This window comes from Leptonychotes weddellii, chromosome 4, assembly GCF_054177405.1.
Source record: "Leptonychotes weddellii isolate Sample4059 chromosome 4, ASM5417740v2, whole genome shotgun sequence".
Lineage (NCBI taxonomy): Eukaryota > Metazoa > Chordata > Mammalia > Carnivora > Phocidae > Leptonychotes > Leptonychotes weddellii.
This window is the reverse complement of record NC_138372.1, coordinates 114,852,233-114,879,881: the sequence shown is the minus strand read 5'-3', so window position 1 is coordinate 114,879,881 and position 27,649 is coordinate 114,852,233. Positions and strand designations below refer to the sequence as shown.

The following is a 27,649-nucleotide window of genomic DNA, read 5'->3' as shown; positions in this document are numbered from 1 at the left end:
TGAGATGAGTGATTGGCTGCCTGATTTAACTAAGATGTGTATATTCCCATGAAGACAGGGCAGCTTGATTTGAGTTACAGATCTGAGGCTTTGAGTACTATCCACTGAAAATCAGTATTAATATAAACAAACATTGAGAACATTTAAGTATACATATCTTGCTTTAGGCAAAATCTGCGGACATTTAATTGTATTGCTACTTTGTGATGTTTCCTTGAAATTTCAGCATGGTAGGCACTGTGATCTGGAAAATAACAGATATTTTGACAGTTGGCAAAATGCCCTCAGTCATTTAACTATGGGAGCTGGAATTCTAACCCTAGCCTCCGTGGGTAAGCTCCTCTGCTCTTGGTGAGCAGGGCTGACTGCTGAATTCAGGCTTACTGGTAGGTCGAAATTGCCTTGCAGTGGGTGTCATTGACACAGAGCCATCAGTTGGAAAATGGATGACAGGCCAGTTTTTAAAGCATTTTTACTATTCCACTTTCCTCCTTTTTTATGTACACACTAGTGTAAACAGATTGGCTTAGTTTTCCCCATGAAAGTAAATTCATTCAACACTCTTAACTCTCCTTTCTCACTCCCCTCCTTCCTTTTACCTTTGGGTCATGACTGTTTCCTTCTGATTCTCCTCCCTTTTGGAAGTATTTATTAATTATTTATATTGTTCTAGACTATGCTAAGTGCTGTGGGAACTAGCACTTTTAATACCCCAAATTATTAAACTGGAAAAGGAATATTACTACAAGGTTAACTCCACATTTCCTTGCTCAGTGTTTTCACACTGAATTTTGGCTTTCTGATTTTTCTTTTAAAGAAAAAAAACCTGAGCATTGATTTATGAATTATATGTCTTTTCTTACTAAAAGTCTTAATCTATCCATGGTAGTAAAGGTTAAGGCACCAGCAATGACAACCAAAAGCTGTCTATATCATAAGTAAATGTTTTGTTTGTATGGAGTTCACAAGGCTTTCAAAGTGTGCTCTGGGGAAGGTACACACCTCCTGAGTGTGTTGTGCTTAGTCAGGTTGAGGTAATCACAGAGTCTAGGCAATCTGTTTAGAACCATATCCTTGCTATTTCTATAGGTATAGACAAGCAGAGTGTTGTTGGTAAGCGTAGAGCGTTGCTGAAGAACATACCAGAAATACGGGGAACCTGATTTTCCTGATTGACTTAAATTTTAGCAAAAAAGGTAATTTAGCAAAATTTAGAATTGCAGACAGCAATTTAAAAACATGTTTTTAAATAAAATTCATAAGGCTGTTTCTTAGATTATAAGAAAGTTGAGTTTCAGTTTAGAGACGTTTTACTGTGAGAATACTTTATTTTTAAGATTTTTTATTTATTCATTCGAGAGAGAGGGTGAGAGAGAGAGAGGGAGAGGGAGGGAGCAGGGAGCCTGAGCGGGACTTCATACCGGGGACTCCGGGATCATGACCTGAGCCCCAGGCAGACACTTAACCCACTGAGCCAGCCAGGCACCCGAGAATACTTTTTTTAATTGGAAGTTCCTAAGTGTGAATTCTGTTGGTGTAGCTGGTGTTTTTTTGGAAATCATTAAAATTAAAAGTATTACCAGTCTATATTGTATAAATCTTTTGAGTTAACATGTCTTAGGGGAGGTAGCACCAGAGTGGGAATCTTCTGAGAAAGTTAGAGTGGACTCTGATTTTTCCGCTGTGGTTTTCTGTACTGTACAACGGGTGGATGGTTGTATGGAAATAGGGAGAAGTGGTTTATAGATTGTTAGCAAAGTGTGTTTTCCTGCTTTGTTGTTGTTGTTGTTGGCCTTTAGATTTCAGTTCAAACCTGTATGCTCTTATTTATCTGGATAGTAGAGTTGTTAGCTTTAAGAAGGTCCCCAGTAAGCAAAATTTCACATAAGTGCTACCATAATAACTTTAGGAATACACAGCATTTGATTTTAAGATAGTTAGTTGGATTTTTAGCTATGCCATTCACTCTCACTTTGGAAGGAAAATGACAGATATACATGTTATTTTCTAGGTAGGTGTTGAATTTGAGTCAGTTGACCTTGCCAGAATCTCCTTAAAGATAAAATAGCAAATAAATCAGACTGCTTCCATTGAACACCTCATAGTTTACTTTTTTTTTTTTTTTTTAAGATTTTATATATTTACGTGACAGAGAGACACAGCGAGAGAGGGAACACAAACATGGGGAATGGGAGAGGAAGAAGCAGGCTTCCTGCGGAGCATTGGGCTTGATCCTAGGACCCTGGGATCATGACCTGAGCCGAAGGCAGACGCTTAACGACTGAGCCACCCAGGCGCCCCTCATAGTTTAACATAAATGATTTGAGCTTCAAAAGTATTCTCCACTGTTTACCATATCTAGATGTAAAGGATAAATTAAGCATTTATTTATGAAATTATCCATATAATTAAGTAGGTTTTCTTTCTTTCTTTTTTTTCCCTGTGATTCTTTGGCCTTAGGATATAGATGTTTCCATTGAGCCATCTATGGCTAGCTTAAGACTCAGATAAACTGGAGGAGTCAGAGAAGTTAATAGCAAATTTTGCAAATTGTGATTTTTAACCTACTTCCATGCATTAGGTTGTCTGAGCATTATTTGCTACCTCATGAATGATTCATGGGTGTCTACAGTCAATGGAAATATATTTTTTGTCCTAGTTACACCTTGCCTTCCCATCCAAAAAGAGCAAAGGGAGGATAAGATGTATTTAGCTCTTAATAATGGCTTAATGGGAATTTAACCATATACTATAAATGTATATAGTTCATATTTGAAGGATTTCTTAAATATATGTCTGCATGCAAGGTTGATTTTTGTGGTATCCTAGCTATAGGATTGTTTGCCTTCACTGTTTTTTTTTCTTTCTGAAGTATTTAAAGATCTTGAATTGGTTTTGAATTGATTAATTTGAGGACATTGCTTTCTTTAACAGTTTTGACTTTTTGGTGCCAGTTACATAAATTGTATAAGCAAAATAATACACTTGACATTTTCTGGCCTCGACCTAAAGGTCTGGAAATTTGCTACCTCTCAATATCACAGAGTTGGAGCACAGTTTTGTTGTACTTCCTGAGGAGTGAAAAGGACTGAAAAGGCAGAAGTGTCATAGGCCAGGGTGAACTTTGGTGGAAAGATGAATGGAGAAGTTTAGACCTACCAGTGCCTTTCATGAATACCAAGACTTTTAAGTCTTGACTTTAAACTACAAGATAATATCTTCAAAAGAAACAACTGTGTCATAATTATTGAATTGGTGACTTCAATTAGCATAGCGAGAGTAGGGGCAAAAGGGAAACAGTTGATCTCTCAATTTCTTTCAATTCTTTGCCATTCAAAGAGTGATTTGATCTAGGGACTCTTGGGTAGCTCAGTTGGTTAAGCATCTGCCTTCTGCTCAGGTCATGATCCCCGGGTCCTGGGCCTGAGTCCCGCATCAGGCTCCCTGCTCAGCGGGGAATCTGCTTCTTCCTCTACTGCTTTTCCCTCTGCTTGTGCTTGCTCTCTCTGGCCAAAAAAAAAAAAAAAAAAAGTGATTTGATCTAGATTTCTAATTCTTCCTTTTATATGGCAGTTTTATTACAGTCCAGAAAATAAACTTTAGTTTGATAGGTTATAAGACAGAGTGTGAAAATAGAAGATAGTTTTGAACTAACATGTTTTGAAACTATATTGTAGTTACTCATGCTATTATATTTGAATAGAATAAAAATGTAAAATTCTTTTGACTTAACATCTGTTAGACAAATTAGGCTTGTTTCATGAGCACTATTTATATACAATAATAGATTTTGTTTGATTAACCCAATAGAATCTAGAGTTTATCTTTTCTTTGCAACTAGATGCTTTGGAACACTTAAGATTTTCTGTAATGTAGACATTAGATGTTTAATGTTGCTGCTGCTTCAAAATACACACAGATTTTCATAAAATCTTTATTGTCTTACATGTAAGTTATTACTTCTTTGAACTTTTTCACTGACATATTTATATGATATGTCAGGGTCAGGTTCAGACTTTCTCTTTAAAGTATCTTCTGAAAATATAAAGTAACCTTTTGTAAAATACTGCTGTTACCTTTTAAATGTATTTTTATTTTAACATATCCAAAATGCCAGTGCATATTGCTTTAAACCATAATGTGCACTCACCCTATTTATCTATTTCCCATCTTATTATTTTTTCCCTCCTTATTTTTAAGAGAAAATAATAAAAACAAACGAAAAGATTAAAAACCTTTCTCCTTTCACACCACAGTGGCTTATCACCAAAGCTGTTCAACCTCAGAGCCAAATAAAAGCTGTCTGCTGTGCCAGCCACAGTCTCCACAGACATGCCATTGTGGCTGCCCTCAAGTCCCTGAGCCCATGTCCCTCAAGTCGAGGCCTGCCACCCCAAGAGCTATACACTTACTTCTGAACCCTTTGCTATTATTTTAGGGATAGAAAATAAGAGGCATTTATTTATTACTTGTTTATTCCAGTACATTTGGGGTCTTTGGCTTATTGTGATTCTTCTACTCAGTGTTTCATTTAATTAAGTCATTATTTTTACTGTGCGTATTACTGTTGACTAAGGGTCCTATTTCCTACTAAATTTCAAGGGCTGGTTATGAAAATAATATACCTGATCATTTGTTTATATAACACATTGAGGTTTCATGAGGTAATTAAAGTTTTCACAGTGATTTGAAGCAGAGATAAATATAGGTTACCTTGAGGGATATAGAGAGAAAAAGAAAAACAAACGTTTACTATTCCTTTTGGCAAAACGTGGTTCTTGGTCTTTGCATGTGTTGTATCAATTTAAACCCTGGATAAATTCTTTATGTCAGAATGTGAAGTATGTTCTGAGTGTGTCTAAATTCTCTGAAGTTGAAACGAAACCACTTTTTATTTTCAAAGTATTCAAATTTTATTTCTTAGGCCATAATGTATAGAGTGAAACAGAACTGTGTCTTTCTTTTTTTTTTTTTTTTTAAAGATTTTATTTATTTATTTGAGAGAGAGAGTGAGAGAGAGAAAGAGCACAAGAGGGGGGAGCAGGAGAGGGAGAAGCAGACTCCCTGCCGAGCAGGGAGCCCGATGCGGAACTCGATCCCGGGACTCCAGGATCATGACCTGAGCCGAAGGCAGTTGCTTAACCAACTGAGCCACCCAGGCGCCCCAGAACTGTGTCTTTCAACTCATCTGCTTTTATTTGAGTCTTGTAACAGTTGCAAAGAGGTTTTTTGCTGCCTTCTAAACTAGTAGGAAAAATGATTCTGATCTCAAAAATGGGAAGTTTTGATTAAATGATCCCATCAGATACTCAAAATGAGCTTTGTCACATGCTCAAAAGATGTAAGTCAAAGATGTGAAGAAAATTGAGTTAGAAGTGTCCTACTTTATTTTTTCTCATTATATAGAGCGACATGTCAGTTAATGTTTTGTTTTTTCGTTGGTTTATTCACAGAACATTTTTAACATTACAGTTGCCTATATGTGTACATGTAACTTCTGTGTCAATGTTATTGTATATATAAATTTGTCTTATTTAAAATAATATCACTGTAGGGGTGCCTGGCTGGCTCAGTTGGTGAAGCACATGATTCTTGGTCTCAGGGTTGTGAGTTTGAGCCCCACGTTGGATGTGGAGATCACTGAAAAATAAAATCTTTAAAATAAATTAATTAAATAATATCATTATATTACCAAACATTAATAATCATGATGTAACTCCAAACAGGTAGAAACTAGGACATGAGTATAAGTTAAGAGGTGTATGTTTGGGGTGCCTCGGTGGCTCAGTCGTCAAGCGTCTGCCTTCGGCTCAGGTCGTGAACCCAGGGTCCTGGGATTGAGTCCCACATCGGGCTCCCTGCTCAGCAGGAAGCCTGCTTCTCCCTTTCCCACTCCTCCTGCTTGTGTTCCCTCTCTCTCTGTCAAATAAATAAAATCTTTAAAAAAATAAAAGAGGTGTATGTGTAAGTCATCTGTTTAATTAAGTGTAGTTTGCTTATATTTGAGTACATTTCTTAGTTATAGAACAATCATCAGTGTGGTTTCAGTGTAGAGACATGGATCTGGAAACAAGTATTATCAACACAGATCCTCTTTCAACCATAGTACGAGTGGAATGGAAAGTCCTTGGAACTGAAAGATCATTTATAATTGCTAGCATGTGTATTGTGCTTATCATGTGCCAGGTAGTGTTCTAAGCTCTTCTCATAATAATCCACATAATCCTCAAAAGAAATTTACTAAGTAGCTGCTGTTATGTTATCATTTTAGGTATGGGGAACTGAAGGCACTGAGGGGTTCAGTTGACTTGCCCAGTGATGCTCATCTGCTTTTATTAGCTAGTTAGAGGCAAAATTGGGATTCAAACCTAAGCTGTCATTGGTAATGTTTTTGTTTTGTTTTGTTTTGTTTTTACCAGAAATTGAGTTTATTTGGGAATAGGAGAGGAATTGCAGTTTGGGAAACACTTGTTGTAACAAGCTACATGTTAGTCTTTTGAGGGTTTTAGGTGGAGTGTTCTTACATGCAAATGGGGGAAAGTGCAGCCAGAATGCAAAGAGGGGGAAGTCACTCCAGAGCCCAAGCAGTAAGTTTGTTGGCTTGATGATTGGGCGAGATTCTTGGGAGGATGTTCATTGGTTAGGAGCTAAGTCTCAGTCTTCTCTAAATCAGATATTTAATGGAAATCAGCCCCTTGATTCTTAAGTTCCATTCTTCTGAGGGCGTATGCACAAGATTTTCCATTTCATATTCTCAAGTTCCATTTTAAAGCTTTTATTTATGGGATGCCTGGATGGCTCAGTCGGTTAAGCATCTGCCATCAGGCTCCTTGCTCATAGGGGAGTCTGCTTCTCCCCCTCCCTGCTTGTGCACGCATGCTCTCTCTCTCTCTGGTAAATAAAATCTTTAAAAAAAAAAAAAGATTTTACTTATTTGAGAGAGAGCGAGCACAGGCAGGAGCGGGGTAGGGAGGCGGAGGAGAGGGAGAGAGAGAATCCCAAGCAGACGCTGCTCTGAGCGCAAGGACTGATGTGGGGCTCGATCTCACGACCCTGAGATCATGACCTGAGCTGAAACCAAGAGTCGGACACTTAACCAACCGAGCCACCTGAGTACCCCCTCAAGTTCCATTTTAGATCGAAGTTCTTCCACATTTTCCCCTGTTGATCAAGCTCTTTCACAGAAAGCATTGCTGATCAACCATGTTGTTTAGGCATTGTTTTCTGTCTCTCTCTCTCTCTTTCTCTTTCTCTCCCTTTGATCAAAGACATTATTAGATGGAGTACGTGTCCCTTGGCGCTGAGGAGGACCATCCTCAGGTGTCTTGTCCCACAGAGGAGAGAAATGGCAAGTAAATTTTATTGGACTCATTTGAACAACAAAAAGAATAAGAAATGGAGAATCTTAGTCATGCTCCTCTAGGATGGTTAGCTCAGTGTCTGTGGTCGGTTGAGCTTTAGGATAAACATAAACACAATATTCTTAACACAGTACATATTGATAGTGCTTTGCCTGTGAAAGTTTGTTCTCTTAAAAAGTAAAGAACAACAACAAAAAGGATTAGTAATTTCAAAATAAAGTTTCAAACTAACCAAGTGTGGGTAAGGATGTGACTGAGGCTTAGCATTGTGTTTGCTGTCCCCTCCCTCCCAGTAAGGCCAGGGGGCCCATATCATTGTGGCGACCAGTGATGCTGAAAGTCCATAAAGTTGCTAAATTGTGTATCAGAAATGATTATTTGACATTAATTAAAGAGGAAAATGCAGGTCATAGAAATTATATTAAGCTGCTCCTTGGCTTCAAATGAAGTTACACAGATAGTTCATGCAGTGAGATTTGTGTTTAGACACAAATCTATTTAATATGGGTTCTTTTGCTTGAAGGATGGAAAAGGGGCCAGCCCAGTTGTTTTTTTTTTTTTTTCATGTTCTTTTCTTTAGAAATAACTTTAGAACTTTTCCTCAATTAAAAAATATTAAAAAGGAATTTCCTGGGTTTCCCATAATAAGCTTATTTAGAACTGTCTCACACAAAGAGAAGAAAATTTTCAATTCAAAAGCAAATTTCTAATTTTTATTTAGAAAAAAATATATTTCTTAGAGTGACTAGAGAATCCTTTCAATTACTTTTTAAAAGCTTTATTTATATAAGTACAGTTTCTGTTTCATGTTGACTCTTAATTTTCAGATAATCGTGATGTAACCTAACCGACATGGCATTTACATTTTACAAAATATAAAAAAAATTAGGCCACCCATTTTCTCAGATTTCCTCCAGGTTTGTTTTTTGTTTTTTGTTTTTACATAGGGGAAATTATACCTGCTCTATAGGATTAGCATATAGTGTTTTTAGTTACTTACAAGTTTTTGTGATATAATCATATTTACCATGAATACAAAAAGGTTTTAATTACTTACCACCTCAAAGGTACTTATTCATAGCTGCCATTTTCCTTTTTCTCTTTTCCTTTAAAGCTGTTTTTAAGCATATACATGATGAAGTTATAATTTAATAAATGCTGTCAAGTATGCTTTTAATGTTTTGATAATTCATGCTATTTCTTAAATCTGGTTAAATTTAGCTCTAAAAATTTTACTTTTGAGTCTTTATACTGTAACTCATGGTTTAGTCTCTGAGTCTTTTAAAAAACTTCGATATACCCTCAAATAACAGCTTGACCACATCCTTTCAAAAATAAAATGTGGAAATAGTATTATATCAGAACATAAGCACGTTTTAAGCAAGAAACTTTTCTTGCATACCTACATTCTGCTAGTACTTAATATATATTTTATTTCATTCTATTTTTAATATCAGCTTGGGAGAGAGAAATTATCCCCATTTTATAGATGAAAATATGGAGTTTCAGAGAGATTAGTCAGGATCAGATAGTGAGATGCAGGTAGCTCTAGAATTTGAACCTGGGACTATATATTTCCCAAAGCTAATCTCTCTCTAGAATAATTTAGGACTTCCTCTAGTGGAAGGAACTTCCTGATTAGTTGCAAGCCCTGACTTGTTTTTCATTCCCTGCCAACTGACAGTGTCTTCCAATTCAGTCTATATTCATTTCTGGAACAGATTTTGCACACACAGGTCAGAATATTTTAAGTATATAGAAACATTTTATTTGGACTTTGTTCCGTTTACATCTTACACTGTAGTAAGACAAATGGCAAACATTTGGGGTTACAAAGCAATGTATTATTGACTGATGTAAAATAATGTACTGTAGTAGGTACACAGTGCCGGAAGGGTGATGGACACTGGGTCCATTGCTCTCTAACTCTTGACCCTCTTGACCGTGTGGTTATCCTGCCATTCAATCCACAACTCTACTGTGTCTTCTAGATCATTAAAGCTGGTGTAGCTAGAAATAAGGGTTATTTTTTGTTGATGGGACTCCAGTGCCACAAAATGCTAGTTCTTGAACATTCTGATTAGTAGTCGTTTTAACGTATAGTCTCCCCATTTCACAGGTAAGAAAACTTGAAATTCTAAAGCTGAATGCTTTTTCAAAAGTAATACTGTAACTATTGAACATATTGAAAACCCCCGCCATGTTTAAACTGTTTAGTCCTGGGCTTTGGCCACGTAATGCTGCATGGTGTTAAGACAAGGCACTGTGAGCAGAAGGCTCCATTTCTCTTTCTCAGAGGTCTCTGATTCTGTTCAGTGTGGTTACTTTTGCTGTTCCCATCCAACAAAACCCCATGGGATGATGAGTTTCCAGTAGAGGCTTTTCTGAGAATGCTCTCTGGCCACTTGCAGTTAACTTACCTTTCCTCCTGATCTACTAGAGACCACAAACATAATGTTTTCTATGTTACCAGCAGCTTATGCTCCCTGAGAGGAAGAGGAATTTAAGTTCCTACAGCTACAGAAATGTCTTTCATACCTGAAATTTTCTAATAATATATTCGTTCCTAAGTTTTAATGAATGGCTCATGATGCTTAGTTAGCATCTTCTTTAGATGCTTTCATAGCCAGGATGATTGATAACGCATGTCACTCCTTCCCTTCCCCTCCTTCCCCAGCAGGTATCTATAAGTGATGTGGTATTCCTTACACCCATCCAACACTGGCTTCTCATTCTTGATATTACATATGGAATGGGAAGCCACCAACAGTGTTATGCAGACTCCTTCAGGAGTCTGGTAGGCTAGTGTAGATACTAGCACTCAAACCCAATTCTGACTTTGCTTTGTCACATTGTTCTTTCTGCTATATTCTACCAGTTAGGACAAAGATAATGTCTTCTTTTTTTTTTTTTTTTTTAAGATTTTATTTATTTATTTGACACACAGAGAAAGACAGCCAGAGAGGGAACATAAGCAGGGGGAGCGGGAGAGGGAGAAGCAGGCTCCTGGCCAAGCAGGGAGCCTGATGCGGGGCTCAATCCTAGGACCCTGGGATCATGACCTGAGCTGAAGGCAGACGTTTAATGACTGAGCCACCCAGGTGCCCCCAAAGATAATGTCTTAATTTCAGTACCTTCCCCCTATTTCCAAGAAAAGAAATCTAGCTTAGATGAACACCTGATTTTATAATATTTCATGAACACTCTATTCAGAAAAAGTGGCTTCACCCTTCTTCACTCTTAGGGAAGTAGCTGGTGTACTGAGTATAAAATTCAATATTCCTATATCGGCTTGCATGAAATTGGGAAGAATTTTACATAACCAAACCTGATCCTTCAGTTTTTGTTTGTTTGTTTTTTGTTTTTTTTTTTTAAAGTTAAAAATTCCTTAATTTTTATTCATGGTACCACTATCACAACTTACAGGGCAATATACCTGATGTAATGAAAAGAAAAAGACAAAGCTACAACAGATGAAAGACCTCAGGAATGTACATCTAATTGACACTACATTGCATTAATCAACAGCTGCACTTTTTGCAAACTGTGGCTATGACAGTCCTGAACAAGAAGGGTTTCCTGTTTAAGCTGCAGTAACTTTTCTGACTATGGATCATCCTTCCTTCTGTGGCAGATTTTTATAGTTCCTCTAATGCATTTGGGACAACTGTCTCAAAGTAACCTGCAGCTTTCCTGACAACTCCTCGTTCTCTCTCCTGCTAAGAACTGTAGCTCTTTTCTTCTGAATTTTTTTTAGAACCTTCTGCTGCTATATCCACCACTTCCACCACCAGATCCATAACCACCACCATAGGGACTTCCTGAGCTTCTTCCACCAAAATTGCCCCCCTTCATGGGTCCATAATTTGATTGCTGTTGTCCACTATAATTTCCAAAATCATTATAGTTCCTGCCACCACCATAGTTGCCTCCAAAATTTCCTCCTTAATTGTAACCATTTTACCAAATAGAGTCCCTAGAAAACAGATGTATTTTGATTTTACCCATAGTTGTGTAAGTTAAGACAAAAAATTTCTAAGAATTAAAGCAAGTAACATGAATTCCCACAGAATCATGGTCTTTTCTCAGTTGGGCTAATTCTCATACTGGCTTTTATCATTCTGAAAGCTTCAGATGTCCTAATTTCCATAGGGTTTAGGATTTTGCCCTGGCTCTGCAACCTACTTGCATTGTTTTACTCACCAAAGAAAGTAGTAGGAGTCCAGCTCTGGTACTAGAAGTCATGATTTCCACTAAGATATCCCTAAGAATAGGGCATATTCTTTGGGCTCTAAACTATATAAATGTGCAAAATGGCAGATGACTGAAAGGTTATGTACAATCTTATTTTGATGCCTAATTATAGGCTAATACAGGTAGATGATTCCTGATGTGTAGTCCTGGATTCTTGACTGCCCAAAAGAAACCCAGCTCAAACAGAATGAGCAAAAGTGGAATTTATTTCTTCTGATAAGTGGGAAGTCCAAGGCTACAACTAGCTCTGGGTACATCTGGATGGGAGGACTTAAATGCTCTCATCAGGACCTTTTTCTTTTGTCTGTATTTTTTTCTGTGTTTCTTTTTTCAATTAAGAATTCATGCGATAGCAAAGAAGGTCAACAGTGGCTCCAGCTTACATCACTTTAACAGCCAGTATTCGCCTTTAATGAGAGCGTGTTTTTTTTCCCCCTAATAACTCCAACAAAAATCACAGGAACAACTCATTGGCCCAGGTCACACTACCTGCCCATTTCAGAACCAATCATGACAAGGAACTAGGGGTACAGCTAGCATTTTGGTCAGTCCCTTATCACACTAAGAGGTGTGTAAAAGTATGGATATCAGTCCCAACAGGAACCCATATGACCTGACAGTGAAGGGCTGCTTGCCTCTGTTGGAGAGAGATAGCCAAGATTAAGGTTTGTGTTTTGTGTTTTTCATGTTTGTTTGTTTTTTTTCAAGTCCAGAACTTAGAAAAGTCCTATCTACTCACAGGAATTAGTCGGGTATGCTAATAAATAGCATGTCTTTCATCAGTGCCACACATATGTGTTGAGAATACATTCTGTGCCATTCATTGTACTAGATCCACTAGCTAGAAGAAAAGACAAATTTTGCTCCCTTGAAGCTTATATTAGCATAGAGATGATGCCATTTAAAAAGGTACAGTATAAACAGTTCTGTGGCTAAGGGAAGCACTCACATGGGGTAGGTGGGGGCATTTCCAGGCAGAGAGGGCAACATGGAAAAAGGTCCAGTGGTGAAAGAGTCATTAACCGAAGTAGTTCCTGTACATGCAACGAATAGTCCGAGATCATGATTGTAGAAGTCAGTGGGCCCAGATGACCTAACAGTCTTTTACTTGCCCAGGTGTTTTTACTTCAGTCTTGAGTGCCATGGGGTCCTCTGAAGGATTTAATGGAAGGAAGTGAAATGATGATAGGTTGTATTTTAGGATTCGTACCCTAAGCTGGGGCGAATGGACTGGAGGAGAACAAGACTGGATGCTGAGCACATGTCTATTGGCTGACGAACAGATAAATAAAATGTTGTGTATGTGCACTACAGAGCATAACTTGGCAATAAGAAGAAATGAAGTAGTGATAACATGATACAAAATATTATGAATATGAACAAAATATTTAGTGAAAGAAGCCAGTATTAATAGGCCAGGTATTGGGGCGCCCGGGTGGCTCAGTTGGTTAAGCGACTGCCTTCGGCTCAGGTCATGATCCTGGAGTCCCTGGATCGAGTCCCGCATCGGGCTCCCTGCTCGGCGAGGAGCCTGCTTCTCCCTCTAACCCTCCCCCATCTCATGTACTCTCTCTCTCTCTCTCATTCTCGCTCTCTCAAATAAATAAATCTTTAAAAAAAATATTAAAAAAAAAAATAGGCCAGGTATTGCATGATTCCATTTACATGAAATGTCCAGAATAGACAAATCTGTGTAGATACAAAGTAGATTAGTGGTTGCCAAGGGAACCTGGGCTGGGAGTGGGGGAAAATGGGAGAGACTGCTAATGGATATGTAATTTCTGTTTAGAGTTTGAAAATACTCTAAAATTGATTTGGTGTTGATTGAACAACTGTGAAACCACTGAACTGTACATGCCAAATGGGTGAATTGTCTTTTGGAAGAAATACGAATATGGGAGTAAAGTCACCTTATCTAGAAAACAAAAGACCAGCTGGTAGAACCAGGCATATAGAATATATAGAATACATCAAGAAATGATAAGAAATAACGAAAAATTGGAAAAAACTTAAATGTCTAACAATAGGAGAATGGGTAGGTTATGATGTATCTTCATAGAAAAGGAAATAATGAAAATCCTGACAGCATATCCACATTAAAAAAATTAATAACTTATAGATGTGTCCTAAAAATACTGTGTGTTGGGAATATTTAATTTAGGAGTAACATCTTAACTCTAACCCTTAATATTATTAATGTTACCAAAATATCTATGTCACCAAAGAACACCATTTAAGAAGGCAAAGAGTCAATATATTTTAGAGTGATTTTATTTTAAAATGTAGAGTGGGGGGCTTTTTTCGGGAGGGGGTCTTTTAAAAAACTTTTAGGGTCTGTTTCATTTAACTGAAAAATTCAGTGTATTGCACATCTTCAAAGGAGGCCAAGTAAACAATTTCTCCCCTAACTCTGAGTTTAAGAGGAAAGAAAAGATTATTACTTGGAACAACAGAGAGGCAGGATAATAACAACAACATTAATAATGTAGAGCAAAAATGCAGCGTGATAGAAAGCATACCATAACCATGGAAGGTGAAATAACATGGATAAATCCACAGGGTTTCAGAAGGAAATTGGACAGTGAGCATCACCGAACTTATAGGTGCTTTCTGTCATTTATACTTTATTGCAAAAACATTTGGCAAACCATTTTGGCCCTTTTATCACATTTTTAAAAAATTAAGTATAATTGATGCATAACATTAGTTTTGGGCATACAACATCGTGATTCGATATTTGCATATATTGCAAAATGGTCACCACAAGAAGCCTAGATAACACCTATCACAGTCATGGTTAGAAATTTTTTTATCTCTTAGGATGATGTCTCATTTTGTTTCTATAGGATCACTAAACCAATCAGGGAAAATGAAAACCGAAAACCAGTATTTTGGTCTTAATAAGGAAACCGAGGAAATGAGAAGTTCTAGAGAGTGCCCATGGTTGGGATTGGGGAATAAAGGGTAAGACAGAAAGTGGAGGAACCTTCCAGGGGTCTGCCTAGATAGAATCTTAGAAATTGTTTTAAGACAAGATATTTTGGCTTCAGTATATCTGTATTTTATCTTTTTTTTTTGTTACTGATTGTAAAATTATTTTACTTGTAAAATGAGACAGCAAAAATATAAGGTAGAATGGAATGTTAGTGGCTAATAAAGAATGAAAAATTATCAGAGATTTTAGAATGCCATGTATTTGCAGATGATATCTGTGGGTTTTTTTAAGGGTCTATGTATCAGAATTTCAGAGGATTGTTTTAAGACTAGTAGATGTACTTACATTTAAAATTTGGCATTCAGAAATCCTTGCTGTGGTATTTTTTAATTTGCTTTTTAAATCTCCTCAATTTGCTATCCTTGAATCTTTTCTCCCTCCTAAGAGCAAGTCCCTCATCTTAGAGGCTAGAGGATTTATTGTCTTTCCTGAGAATTTCCTTTCCTTACCTTTTTAATTGCAGTGCTGTTATGGGTCCTGTCCCAAATTTCTTTCTTAATTTTTCTCTCTGTTCATTTAATTTAACATATCCATTTCACATTAGGGATGTGCCTCTTTTTATCTTAAAAGAAATTGGTATTCTCTGAGTGAATTGTAAAATTCTCCTACTTAAATTAATGGCAAACATTGAAATATGTTTCTGATAATTAGGGAATCATTAATAGAGGAACAATTCTAGATCTTTTCAAAAGTCTTTTCAGTCAATATTTTACCTTATATCTAAATTGACAAAAAGCTTTTTGCAAAGTTTAGTGTGATTTTGAGAGCAGAGTGAACTTATTTTTGGGCCAAAATATTTCTGCTATACCACCAGCTACACAGCTTTTATAATTTTGAGAAGTGTTTTTATTTAAGCATAGGAACTGACATCTATGTAGTAACACAGTATTTTTTTTTTTTTTGCAGTTGTTTTCACTTGAGTATATGTATTCTGCTGGTTGTCACATCTGTCCCATCCTAGTTCTCTGAAAGAATTGCCAATTAGAGTCTAGTTCTTTGTGTTGATGTTCTAATTAATCAGGAAAGGAAAATTTGCTTTTAAGTGTATGTGAAAGTCCTTGCTAATTGGAAACATTAATTCAAAATTTCTTTCATATTTTCTCCACTGAACTTCATTTAGCCAGGCTTTTGGGGGTTTTGTCTTTAAAATTCGAGTAATATCACATTGATTCAACTTGTTTTAATATATCAGGTTCCTACATATAAATAGTTTAAGTAGGATTTAATCATTTGTACTGCCAGATTATTTGGTTTAAAAAAAAGATTCAGAAGTGTTCTTTTAAATATTAAATTCTCCTGTATGTTCAAATTTACATGACTTATATAGTGTTTTTTAGGTGTGCAGTTCTTTTATAAGCTAAACTGGAACTATTAGTAGTTTCTTATTTCTTTTTAAGGACTATATTCTACCCTTAGATGCTTTCCCATTACTCCTACTGAACTTATGGTGATAATTCCAACTTACTGGAAATTTCTTATGAATCATTAAAGATAGATTTTGGCAAGTGAAGTTTGATAACTGTAAATGAAGTAAATAAAACTGAAAATTAGAATTTTAGAAAATGGCATTTATGCTTTTTAAAAATTTTGGATTGATTGCTGACTTAAAATCATCAGCACTGCAGGCGAATCTCCTGGCTAGGTAAAATGTCCTTTTTAGTAGACGTGCATTGCCTTTTTATATGCAGACAGAAATTTTAATAGATTTAAGTGTACTGTAAATCTCTTTAGTCGAACTCACTGTCAGTTCTAAGGCGCTGAATCCCGGTGGTGGGAGGTGGTGCATCAGCGTTTCTGTTGTAAATATTGGAGCTGAAATGAGTGGGGTTAGTGAGCATTCTGAATAATAGGACAGTTCACTTAGTAACAATGCAGCTGAGGTCCTGAGTATGAATACTTTTTGGATCACATTCTATATGGATTTTGGGGTCACAAGCTATCAGTTTCTTAAAGGAGTCTTAGAATGAGAATAATTACTAATATTCTGAAAGTAGAGCCTTTGGGAGAATTATTTTGGGTAAAATTCAATCCTTTTGCCACATGTGGAAATAAACATAATCTGTTTAATCATTAAAGACTATCTGTAATATAAATGTGAAATGGATTTGGGGATAGAGCTTGGTGTTATGCGAATTTATGTTTGGGTAGTACCAAAATTGTTCTGAGAATTGTTCAAAGATGACATAAAGTCAGAGGATTTTGTGATTGGAAATAAGTACTGTAAACTTTTGACCCCACTTCCAAAAAAAAAAAAAAACAAAACCAAAAACCCCAAACTAGAGTTGTGTTAAAGCACCTACAGATGGCAAGGTTTAGCATGTAGTCAGCTCTTACCCTTCACAGCAATTATGATCAGGTTACACTCTAGACACTTCGGAAACTTCAGTGTTTTAATGGGGTAAAGTTGGATCTCCGAATTGCCTTTAGGGTGCTTTTATATATTAGAGAATCATCAAGAACATTTAGCCTTAAAAATTCAGTGTTTAGCCAGGTTTTTATTGTTGCTTTCCTTAAGTGTTTCCTTGACATACGTTTTTTTGGCATGAATTATAAGTTAAAACCATTTAGACTGAGATTTCTGAGATCTTTGCTGACTGCCTTAGGCTACTTTTATCATTTAAAAAATTGGAGGTGGGGCGCCTGGGTGGCTCAGTTGGTTAAGCGACTGCCTTCGGCTCAGGTCATGATCCTGGAGTCCCTGGATTGAGTCCCGCATCGGGCTCCCTGCTCAGTGGGGAGTCTGCTTCTCCCTCTGACCCTCTCCCCTCTCATGTGCTCTCTGTCTCTCTCATTCTCTCTGTCTCAAATAAATAAATAAAATCTTTAAAAAAAAAAATTAAAAAAAATAAATAAAAAATTGGAGGTATATTTTCATAGCACATAAATAGGTACTGATTAGTGTTTTTGTTCACTGCAGTAATCTTAGATTTACAAACACAGACATTAAAAGCAGTTCACAGGTCATTTTCTGAAATATAAAATATCAAAGATAAACTTATTTTTCTAGTAAAATGCATAAGTAGCTACATATATTGTATAGGGTGTTTGTAATTAATGCGTTGCACTGATGATATTCTGATGGCATTAAATGACTTGAACAACGGGGAATGAAAGGATAGTTTTCTTCATTGAAAATACTTCGCTGTGTTTAATATTAATAAATAAGTCTCCATAGATTGAACAATAAAAGGGTTATTATTTTACATCTTCAAAGAGGATTTCTAATTAGGAAATTTGAGAACTTTTTTAAACATTAAACATTGAGTTTAATGTTATTTCTGACATGATGTCCCTTTGTAAGATTGTGTCAAATAAAGAAGCTATCATGTTTTCTACTGATGACCTCAACCACTAACCACTAGTTTTTTCTTTCCCTTGTGTTCCCTCTTTTATGTACCCCTTGATTGCCTCGTTTGGGTTGATTTGTAATCTGACTCTTGCGACAGATGTTAGAAGGTGGAGTAAAGGGATTCTCTGCTTTTAGACCAATCGGTTTAGAGGCTGCTGTATTAAGTCTGTGGTCAGAAGAAAATTTCTTTATCCTTTTAAAATTACTGCCATCAAAGGAAAAGTACATGATAACATAAACAAAAAATGACAGAGAAAAATTAAGGGAGGAGTAGGAGAGACAAGAAGAGAAGTTAGACACAACTAAGGACGTTTTGGAGGAGGGGGTAGGGTTTTCCTGTTGAAGCATGTGCTTTGCTTTGACTGAATCTGGCTTAAATTGTGTAAACATCCCTCCTTCTAGGATGAATCAATGCATTTTAGCCATGTCTGTACCTGTAGCAGAATACTGGCGATGAAAGTTTATAGGCAGTTTAAAGATGAGGGGAGAAAAGTGAAAAGGCTTGAAGTTTCAGGGATTCCACAAGATTCTGCCAAGTATGAGCACATTCTGAAATACCAGAAGAAAAAAAAAAAAAGTGTGTACTTTGAAAACACGATCTGTCAAGTGTTTAGAGGTACATTCCCAAAAGTTGGAACTCAGTTGACTCAAAGTACATGCTTATAATTATTTCTTTTGGTAATTATACCTGTGTGCAGAGTCCCTAGAGTTTTTCAATATCTTTATCCAATTTACTAGAATCTCTGTAAAACGTCTTCCCGTGGAAAGTATTTTCCATGTTGAGTGAAAGGGCTTTAACTAGGAACTTCCCTCACTGGGTAGTGTGATGGAGGAGTGAGGGAAAGAGCGGGTAGTTGAATGCACGGAATCCGTGTTTGCAAGCACGTGAGTCGTGAGGGAGTCACAGGTACCCTGGAGCAGAAGCAAGCCGTCATTTGCTCGCTCTGGTTAGCTGTGACGTCTGTCCATCCCAGTGGCAGGGACCTGGCCATCCTATGCTATTGCTCACTCTTTGTCTAAAGCTTGGTGGAACAGAGCTCCGACATGATTCTGGTTTTACTTATTGATGTTGAAAGCATGAACATGTAAGCTCTGGAAAGCATTTAATCACTGTGGTTTCTACACAGTCAAGTCCAGTGAGAGCATCTTTTAGTAATTTACAACTTTAGAAGTGGAGTATTTGTTCCCTTAAAAATCTTACTTTATTAAAGCATTTAATTTAAAAAAGGGATAGAGCTTCTCAGTTTTCCCATTAGAGAACACAAAAGAAAGCGCATAATGACTGCTCAGTATCAATCCTCACATAAGCGGAGCAGTTTAAATTTACAACTTGGGTACCAGTTACAGGTACATTTAGTCAGTTGAAACATGTAAAACATTAATATTAATAAGCTCAGCCTCCTTGACAGTACTCTGCTGCTTGCTTTGCTCCCATTTCGAGTTGATTATTTTCTATTAACTAAAAAAACGACCCCGCAAATCTGTCATTTACTGTACTGCATCTTGTTTACAGTCAGGATTAGAAGGGAATGTTCAGTTGAAAGATGGCAGAGAGGGCTCCCTACTTGCTTTAAGAAAATGCTTAAAATAGAAAAGGCATATGCCTGCATTGACTTTTTTAATGGGCCACGATATATTTCATATATCTTCCCTTCTGCATATTACAAACAAAACTAACAAAATTAGCATTCCAAGGCATATTCACAGATTTTTAGTTGCTAATTTAAACTGCTTTGAAAAGTCCTACAAAACAGTACTCTTAAATAAATATGGGGTAGGTAATTCATTATAGTTGTCTTTATCTTTAATTGCTCATATGTATGTGTTCAAAATAAATGAATTCAAGCATGATTTCATACAGCGTTCTTTTTTATTAACTAAAAAATGTGAGCACATTTATTTAAATAAACAGTATTAATGTCTGTTGATTAGGCAGACTTCAGAATAGGTTTCCTTGTGCACCAGAAAAGCAAATGCAAGTTTCTTCAATGAAAGTAACTCCAAATATCTAATTTTAATTTTGTTGTTGTTGTTATTAAAAGGGGTAGGGGAGCCAGGCTGGCAAGAAAGGCTAAAGTGGTGGTAGGTTATGATTTCTATCAGTAAGAATAATCTATCCTGTGGTAGTAAGTGATTTGCATGTCATTTGATGGTACTGTAATCATCTTTATTTCTTAGCATCTTTATTTTAGAGCTAGAAGAGGCCCTAGGAATCATGTAATTTTTTTAAAAATTGAGGCCTAAAGTTAATAAATGATTTTTCTGGCTGTTGCGTAAGTACTAATGGGCTGTGCTGGGACATGAATCCAGGTTCTCACCTTCCCAGTTCATTGGCTCTTGTTATCAAATCATGTAGCTTCCGCTAATTGTTCCTGTAAATGAAACATTTTCACTGGTTGCTGTTAGTCAATCAAAATGTAATGTGTGTTGATTCTGGCAAAATCAGTAATTGGGATTTCAGTGAATATGTGTATGTTTACTTTTAAAACCTATCTGATAAGGCACCCTTAAGGCTATTAAATTGAAAATTAAAGTTGACATAGACCCATCTATAAAATTTTTTATTGTGTATGAATTTAGATTGACTTGTTTTAAATCGGAATGTAAATGTGTGTTTTGTATATTGAGAAGTGTTACTTGGTTTCTGTGTTACTAGTGAAAAATTAGAAATACTCTTATGAAAATTAGCATTAAAGTTGAAACCACAGCTTTACTATTTTTCTCTTTTTGCATTTATTAGTTTGGTGCTGCAATTGTTGTTTTTGGCGATACTAAACATTAGAATGATGCCGGTGTTTGTACTATAGAAAGTAATCAGGATACCCATGAATGTAGATCCTGATTACCTTTCTCTTGTGGCAAGTGTGCTTATGTGTTAAGGTGGGAGTCAGTGGTGGGATTGCAGTTGTTGTAAGAAAGTCCTGTCTACTTTTGCTGTAAAATACATGAGTCCAACTTGGAATATTATGGTGCTATTAAAATCATGTTTTCAAAGCCTAAAATAACAAGGAGAACTACTTTTGTAATGCTGTTAGGTGGAAATGGTAGGATTCAATTTATACAATTGATTTTTTAAAATATTTTGTTCAAAAAAATTTCTGGAAGTAAATACATTCCAGTGTTAGTGTCTTCAGACAGTGGAAATATGGGTGTTTCTCTCCTTTCTTTACTTGTCCCTATTTTCCACATTTCTTCCTAGTGAACATTTTTCCTTATAAAAATGAACGGGAATGAAATTATAATTATCTGTTCTTATTGATAAGCTGAGTAGGTAGCTGATGATGTATTTATAATTTTCTAAGCTTACAAAGGCCTATTCACCCAAAAGATACCTGCTCAACCTTACTGTTAAAGCACTGAGGCTATACTTAACAGCACATTCCTCCAGTAACTGGTGTTACTTTCTATTAAAAGTACAGAATTTGCACAGAATTTGTATCAGGTGTCATTCTGTTTTACTTGTACTAATTTAATATTGCAGTTTTATGAGATTTTGTGGTGGGGGTTGCTCTTTCGGAGAAGAACCTGAGGCATGGAGAAGTAAAATAATTTTTCTAAGGCAACACACCTAATAACCAATGCAGCCAGGATTTGAAGTAGTCTATCATGAGAGCCAATAATTTTAAATATTATGTAGTGGTTGCCTAAATTTTGCATTGTGAAACTAGAAGCTATGACCTAAGAAGAAAAGATACAGGGGGGAAAAAAGTCAGACTATGCCCAACGTTAGATTTTGCCTGCAAACTGAATGATAAATATACAGATTTGTCTGTTGCCATACCATGTAAAAATGGCCAGATTGAGTGTCATTAAATACAAAGGGTACATTATAGGCTAAATGGTCTGGAAGTTAGTTTTCAGCAGTGCATCTCCATGTGCTTCCCAAGTCACTGAAATGGGGGGACAGTGAGAGATCTGTGGCACTGCTGAATGGGAGAGATGGACCTAGTGTAGTAAGACAGTGAGGATGAGGAGCAAATAATGGTTTAATGAATGAGTTCCAGTTGAAGGTCACAAGGGCAGACTCCAAATTGTAGAAATTGATTTCAAGAACAGATGCTTCTCATAAGGGCAACTCTACCTAGCAGTAGGGATTTATTAACAAAGGTTAATAATTCTGAAAAAAACAGAGCCAATCCTTAGTGAATTACCATATATACTACTTAAATAGGAAGTCAGATATTAAAATGACTTTATGTAAAAGGAAGTAAAATTTTATTGAGATTGTATTCTAATGAGCAATTTTGTAATTTCTTTATTCTCTTTCAAACACCATTTTCCTTGGTGTTTTAGTGGGGCATACATACCTACTATCTGTACTTTATGTGATAAATAGAATGATAAAGACCTCTTAAATGTTGAATAATTTTATGGCTGGAAGAATTTACTAATTATTTAATATATAATTAAAATATTTTAATTGACTATTTTTGTTGGTCTTCTTTTCTTTCATATATTAACCAAAGGTATCATTTTTATCACCTAGCAGAAAGAGAATGGATCTTTATCAGATCTCCTTTTAGGAAGTGGGGATATTGGCATCTATTGAGAATAACCTAGTAAATATCTGTTGGACTAATGAATTGAGTGATAGATATTCCTCTGTCATAGTAATGTAGGTCTTTTCCTAATTTGCTCATTTTTCATAGTCTTCTCAGATAGGTGTGAATATTTTCATTTTATGGAGATTAATGAGAGAGAATTATGTGGCCAGAGAGTAAATAGTGGAGCCCAAGTTTGAACACAGGCCTTCTGACTCCAAGTCCATTGTTCTTACTGTATAGATATGTATATCACAAGAAAATGTTGTAAAAATTCAAAGCTCCAAGTATAAGCATTAATTATTTTTGATAAAAAAATTAGACAATGTAACCTTACATTTCAAAATTTATTTAACCAGAGAATATTAATTGAACCCTGACCACTACAAAGTACTATGTCAGTTGCTCTGTAAGATAAAATGACCTCTTGGGTGGCTCAGTCGTTTCAGTGTCTGCCTTTGGTCATGATCCCGGTGTCCTGGGATCCAGCCCCACATCCAGCTCCCTGGACAGTGGGGAGTCTGCTTCTCCCTCTCCCTCTACCCCTACCCCCACTCATGTTCACCCTCCCTTTTTCTCTCTCTCATCTCTCTCAAGAATAGAGAAAACCTTATAAAAAAACCCACAAAACCTCTTGCCTTTAAGAAGCTTACAGGTGTGTGGTATTGACATATACGTTAACAAAAAGATTCATATACATTAACAAAAAGACCAAGGCAGGGGTTTTTTTGGTTTTGGTTTTGGTGATTAAAGATGATTAACTGTATTTAATTTTTTAATTTTTTAAATTTTATAAAGTTTTTAAATTTTAATTCCAGTAAACATACATTGTTATATTAGTTTCAAGTGTACAATATTCAGCAGTTCTATACATTACTCAGTGCTCATCCTGATAAGTGTATTCTTATTCCCTTTCATGTATTTCACCCATCCCTCCACCCATCTCCCCTCTGGTAACCATCAGTTTGTTCTCCATAGTTAAGAGTCTTTCTCAGTTTGTGTGTGTGTCTCTCTCTCTCTCTCTTATTTTTTCCTTTGTTCATTTGTTTCATTTCTTAAAATTCCACATATGAATAAAATTATATGGTATTTGTCTTTCTCGGACTGACTTAATTTCGCTTAGCATTATATTCTCTAGCTCCATCCATGTTGTTACAAATGTCAAGATTGCATTCTTTTTATGGCTGAATAATATTCCATTGTGTATATATACCACATCTTCTTTATCCATTCACCTGTTGGTGGACACTTGGGCTGCTTCCATAATTTAGTTATTGGAAATAATGCTACAATAAACATAGGGTTGCAGCTAGACCAAGGCAGTTTTTTTTTTTTTTTTAAAGATTTCATTTATTTGTCAGAGAGAAAGAGACAGCACAAGCAGGGAGAGCAACAGAGGCAGAGGGAGAAGCAGGCTTCCCGCCGAGCAGAGAGCCCAATGCAGGACTCGATCCCAGGACCCTGGGATCATGACCTGAGCCGAAGGCAGACGCCCAGCCGACTGAGCCACCCAGGCATCCCCCAAGGCAGTTTTTAATTCATATGTAGTATACATAGGTATTCTGTGAGTGACCCCAGAACTATGTCTCCTGCCACATGTGTACATCCAGTAAATACTTGAATGAGTGAATGAATCATTGAGTCCATATTAGAGTCCGTTGGTTAGGGAGGAATTTATAGGGGAGATAAGACTTGGGGCAAAGCCTTGGAAGACAGCTAAGAATTGGATATCTGAAAAGAGGTGGTGTTGGAGTGGTGGCGTTCCAGGCAAGAGACACGGCTTGAACAAAGAGAGAAGGGTATGAGCAGAGCCTTTACAGGGCTTTGAATAGAACATTGGCCAGAGAGAGCCCTTTGTATAGAGAAGTAGTAGAAGGTAGCAGTAGAAATATAGCTTGGAGCCAGGCTTTGAGGCCTATAAGTGCTAGGTTGAAGTGTTTTTCCTTTTATTCTCTAGGCAGTAGCTGCCCTCAAAGATTTAAAGTTCAGGATCTGATGAGTGACATTGCCAAAATGGCATTTTATGTTGATTGCTTTGCTCTTGGTACATAGGGTGAATTTGGCGGGGGGGGGGGGGGGGAAATGGAGGGGAGGAGAAGAGTGAGGGAGAGTGTTGGTTTAGAACAGTGGGCACGGTATTCCAGCTGGACCTTGGGTCCTGGCAGCAAGAAGGCAGCTTGTCAGAACCTGGCTACTGATTATGTTGGGAAAGAGAAATTCAGTGTAAAAAAAATAGAATTACACATAGAATAATAGTTTTAAAGTGCTCTGAGAACCAAGGTCTGCTAGTGTGTTCTGATCAAGAACTGCCAAGAGATGGCATTCTTTTTATCTGGATTTTAAATGTTTGTTCTTTAGCAGTTTAAAAATAGAATACTTTTTTGACCCCCTTTTTTGGAAGTATTTATAACTTCCTCTTTTTTTTCTCACAGGTAACTGCTATCCTGAATTTGTTGTCTGTTGTACACATGCCTTTTATTTTTACTTTTTTTTTTTTTTTTAAAGATTTTTTTTTTTTATTTATTTATCTCAGAGAGAATGGGAGACAGAGAGCATGAGAGGGGGAGGATCAGAGGGAGAAGCAGACTCCCCGCTGAGCAGGGAGCCTGATGTGGGACTCGATCCCGGGACTCCAGGATCATGACCTGAGCCGAAGGCAGTTGCTTAACCAACTGAGCCACCCAGGCGCCCCTATTTTTACTTTTTTACTTTTACTCTTTGTGTATTTGTTTATAATATTTGGTATTGTTTTCTCGGTTTCATTTTTTCCTTTTTTTTTTTTAAGATTTACCTATTTATTTGAGCGAGAGCGAGAGAGAGAGCACACACAAGCAAACGCTGGGGGAGGGGCAGAGGGAGAGAGAGAGAGAGAATTTCAAACAAACAGATTGCCCACTGAGCGTAAGCCTGATACGGGGCTCGATCTCACAACCCTGAGATCATGACCTGAGCCAAAATCAAGAGTCAGATGCTTTACCGACTGAGCCACTGAGGCGCCCCTGTTTTCTGTGTTGTAAAAATTAAACAGTATCGCACTGTCCATATTGTTCTGCAACTTGTCTTTTTCCTATAGCATTATAGGTTTTTTTGAGATAATAATCTGTGTATTTACAGGTCAGTCACATGTGCAGTATTCCATTATATGAACATATTGCAGTTTGTCTGTTTTTCTCTTGATGAATATTTAAGTTGTTTCTAATTTTTTGCAATTACAAGCATTCCAGGAGCAAATGTTTTTGTACATGTCACCTTGTGTACATAGGAGAGTTTGGGGTGTTTCCTGGCAGAGTGATTGATTGCTGGGTTGTAGGATATGTGATAGGATTTAATATTTGACAGTGCCAGGGGTGTGAAATGGTATTTTCAGTTTAGTTTTAAAATGCATCCTCTCTGTCGCTTCTTGGCCTTTTGGCTAAGATCAAGTGTAAAATGCATTCTCTGCCATTGAGTTTACACATTGGCCATTTTGGTTCTTTCCTCTGAATTGCCTGTTAATATATTTTGCCCACTTTTTATTGGGTTGTATTTTTCATATTGATTTATAATAGTTACTGATACATTCCAGATACTTCAGGTTGGCATTTTTAACCTTTGGTTAACTCTGTAACTCCGTTCCTTTGGTAATTTGATATGACTACGTATCAACTTTGATTCTAGGCAACTTTGTGTATGTGAAAATGACCCCAGATTGGTAAACTGCATCTTGACTAGGCTAAGTGGAATATAAATACCTGATGGGGGAGCCCTGGCATTGAGCTTCCCTGGGTGCAGTGACTCTTATAAATGAGTATTTCCTTTATGGGGACCTTGGAAGCTTTGCCTATGAACTTGTTAAAAGAGATACTGGCTTCTTTGGAGCAGGAGACATCTTAAAGGGATACCTCCTGCGTGTAGCCAGTGTGGACCTGAGCTAAATGGATGCACGGTCCCGTGGAAGTGTTTCCACAGCAGAGTGGGGCCCCATGCTCCCCTGCCGGCAAGCTGGGTTCCTACATGTATTCTTCTCAGGAGACTGGGGCCAGCTGTTGCTTAAGATAATTGTGTGAGTGGGATTGCTTAGTTGAACCTCAGAAAACCCTTTGATGAGTGTTGCAGTATGTTAGCACTTAAAATTATTTGAAAGAGAGTTAAAGAATTAGCTTCTTCTGTATTATACTACAATGAAATATCTTTAATTTTGTCTTAATTTTCTTAGAAATCATCTTAAAATATAATTTCTACATCTGGATTATGCAATCCTGAACCTAAGTAATAGACTCTGTTAAGGGAAGTGGAGAGTATCATAATTTCTGTCTGTATTGCTCTGCTGCTTGAGTTTCATTTGTCCAAAATGGAGAGGGGACAGCTAATGAGGCCATGCTCTGATCATTTTTGATTGCTTTTGATTTTTAGAAGAGATAGACTTAAACCAATGGGCGCAACTGATGGTTTGCAGACCCTGTTGGAATATACACTTCTCAGGCATGTGGTCAGATCTCTCCTTATTCTTAGCTCAGCCCATCAATGTGATTTTTCTTTTTTATGGAAGCATACTTTTCCAGTATGATGTGGTGATTTAATAGGAAACTAGTTTTTGACGTGTGGAAAACATTTCACAAACATTTAGTAATATATTTACTTTGAGATAAGGAATGTATACTATGTCCTATTTCATTTAAAAGTATAAACAAATGTTTTCTGATTCAGTTAGAAGAGTTGTTAGATTTGATTTCTATGTAGGCATATGTATCTTTGTGTTATTTTTAAGAAATTATTTCAGTAAATTTCAGGCCTTTAGCTAATCCTTGGTAGACAGCCTTAATTCAACAGCGTGCCTTTGACTAACTCTTGATTTTTAGAACAAAAGGAAAATGCTAAAACTTGTGGTGGAAACTCTAGGCTTACCTTAAATCGTGCCATAAAAGAGGCTTAGTGGTGGCTGGCTGGCTCAGTTGGAAGAGCTTATGACTCTTTTTTTTTTTTTTTAAAGATTTTATTTATTTATTTGAGACAGAGAGAATGAGAGAGAGAGAGCACATGAGAGGGGGGAGGGTCAGAGGGAGAAGCAGGCTCCCTGCCGAGCAGGGAGCCCGATGCGGGACTCGATCCAGGGACTCCAGGATCATGACCTGAGCCGAAAGCAGTTGCTTAACCAACTGAGCCACCCAGG

At 36.9% G+C, this 27,649-nt stretch overlaps 1 protein-coding gene across 7 annotated transcripts in view; it reads left to right on the top strand.

Annotated features, from left to right (window-relative positions):
• Positions 1-27,649, top strand: part of NCOA2 (nuclear receptor coactivator 2) — a 283,320-nt gene that overhangs the window by 101,790 nt on the left and 153,881 nt on the right. Inside the window, exon 3 of one of the 7 annotated variants that reach the window (XM_081816101.1) lies at positions 13,405-13,480. The exons of the other annotated variants lie outside the window; for them this stretch is intronic. The gene's annotated coding sequence lies outside the window, so the exon portion shown is untranslated. The remainder of the gene's footprint in view (positions 1-13,404; positions 13,481-27,649) is intronic. 7 annotated transcript variants of the gene reach the window in all.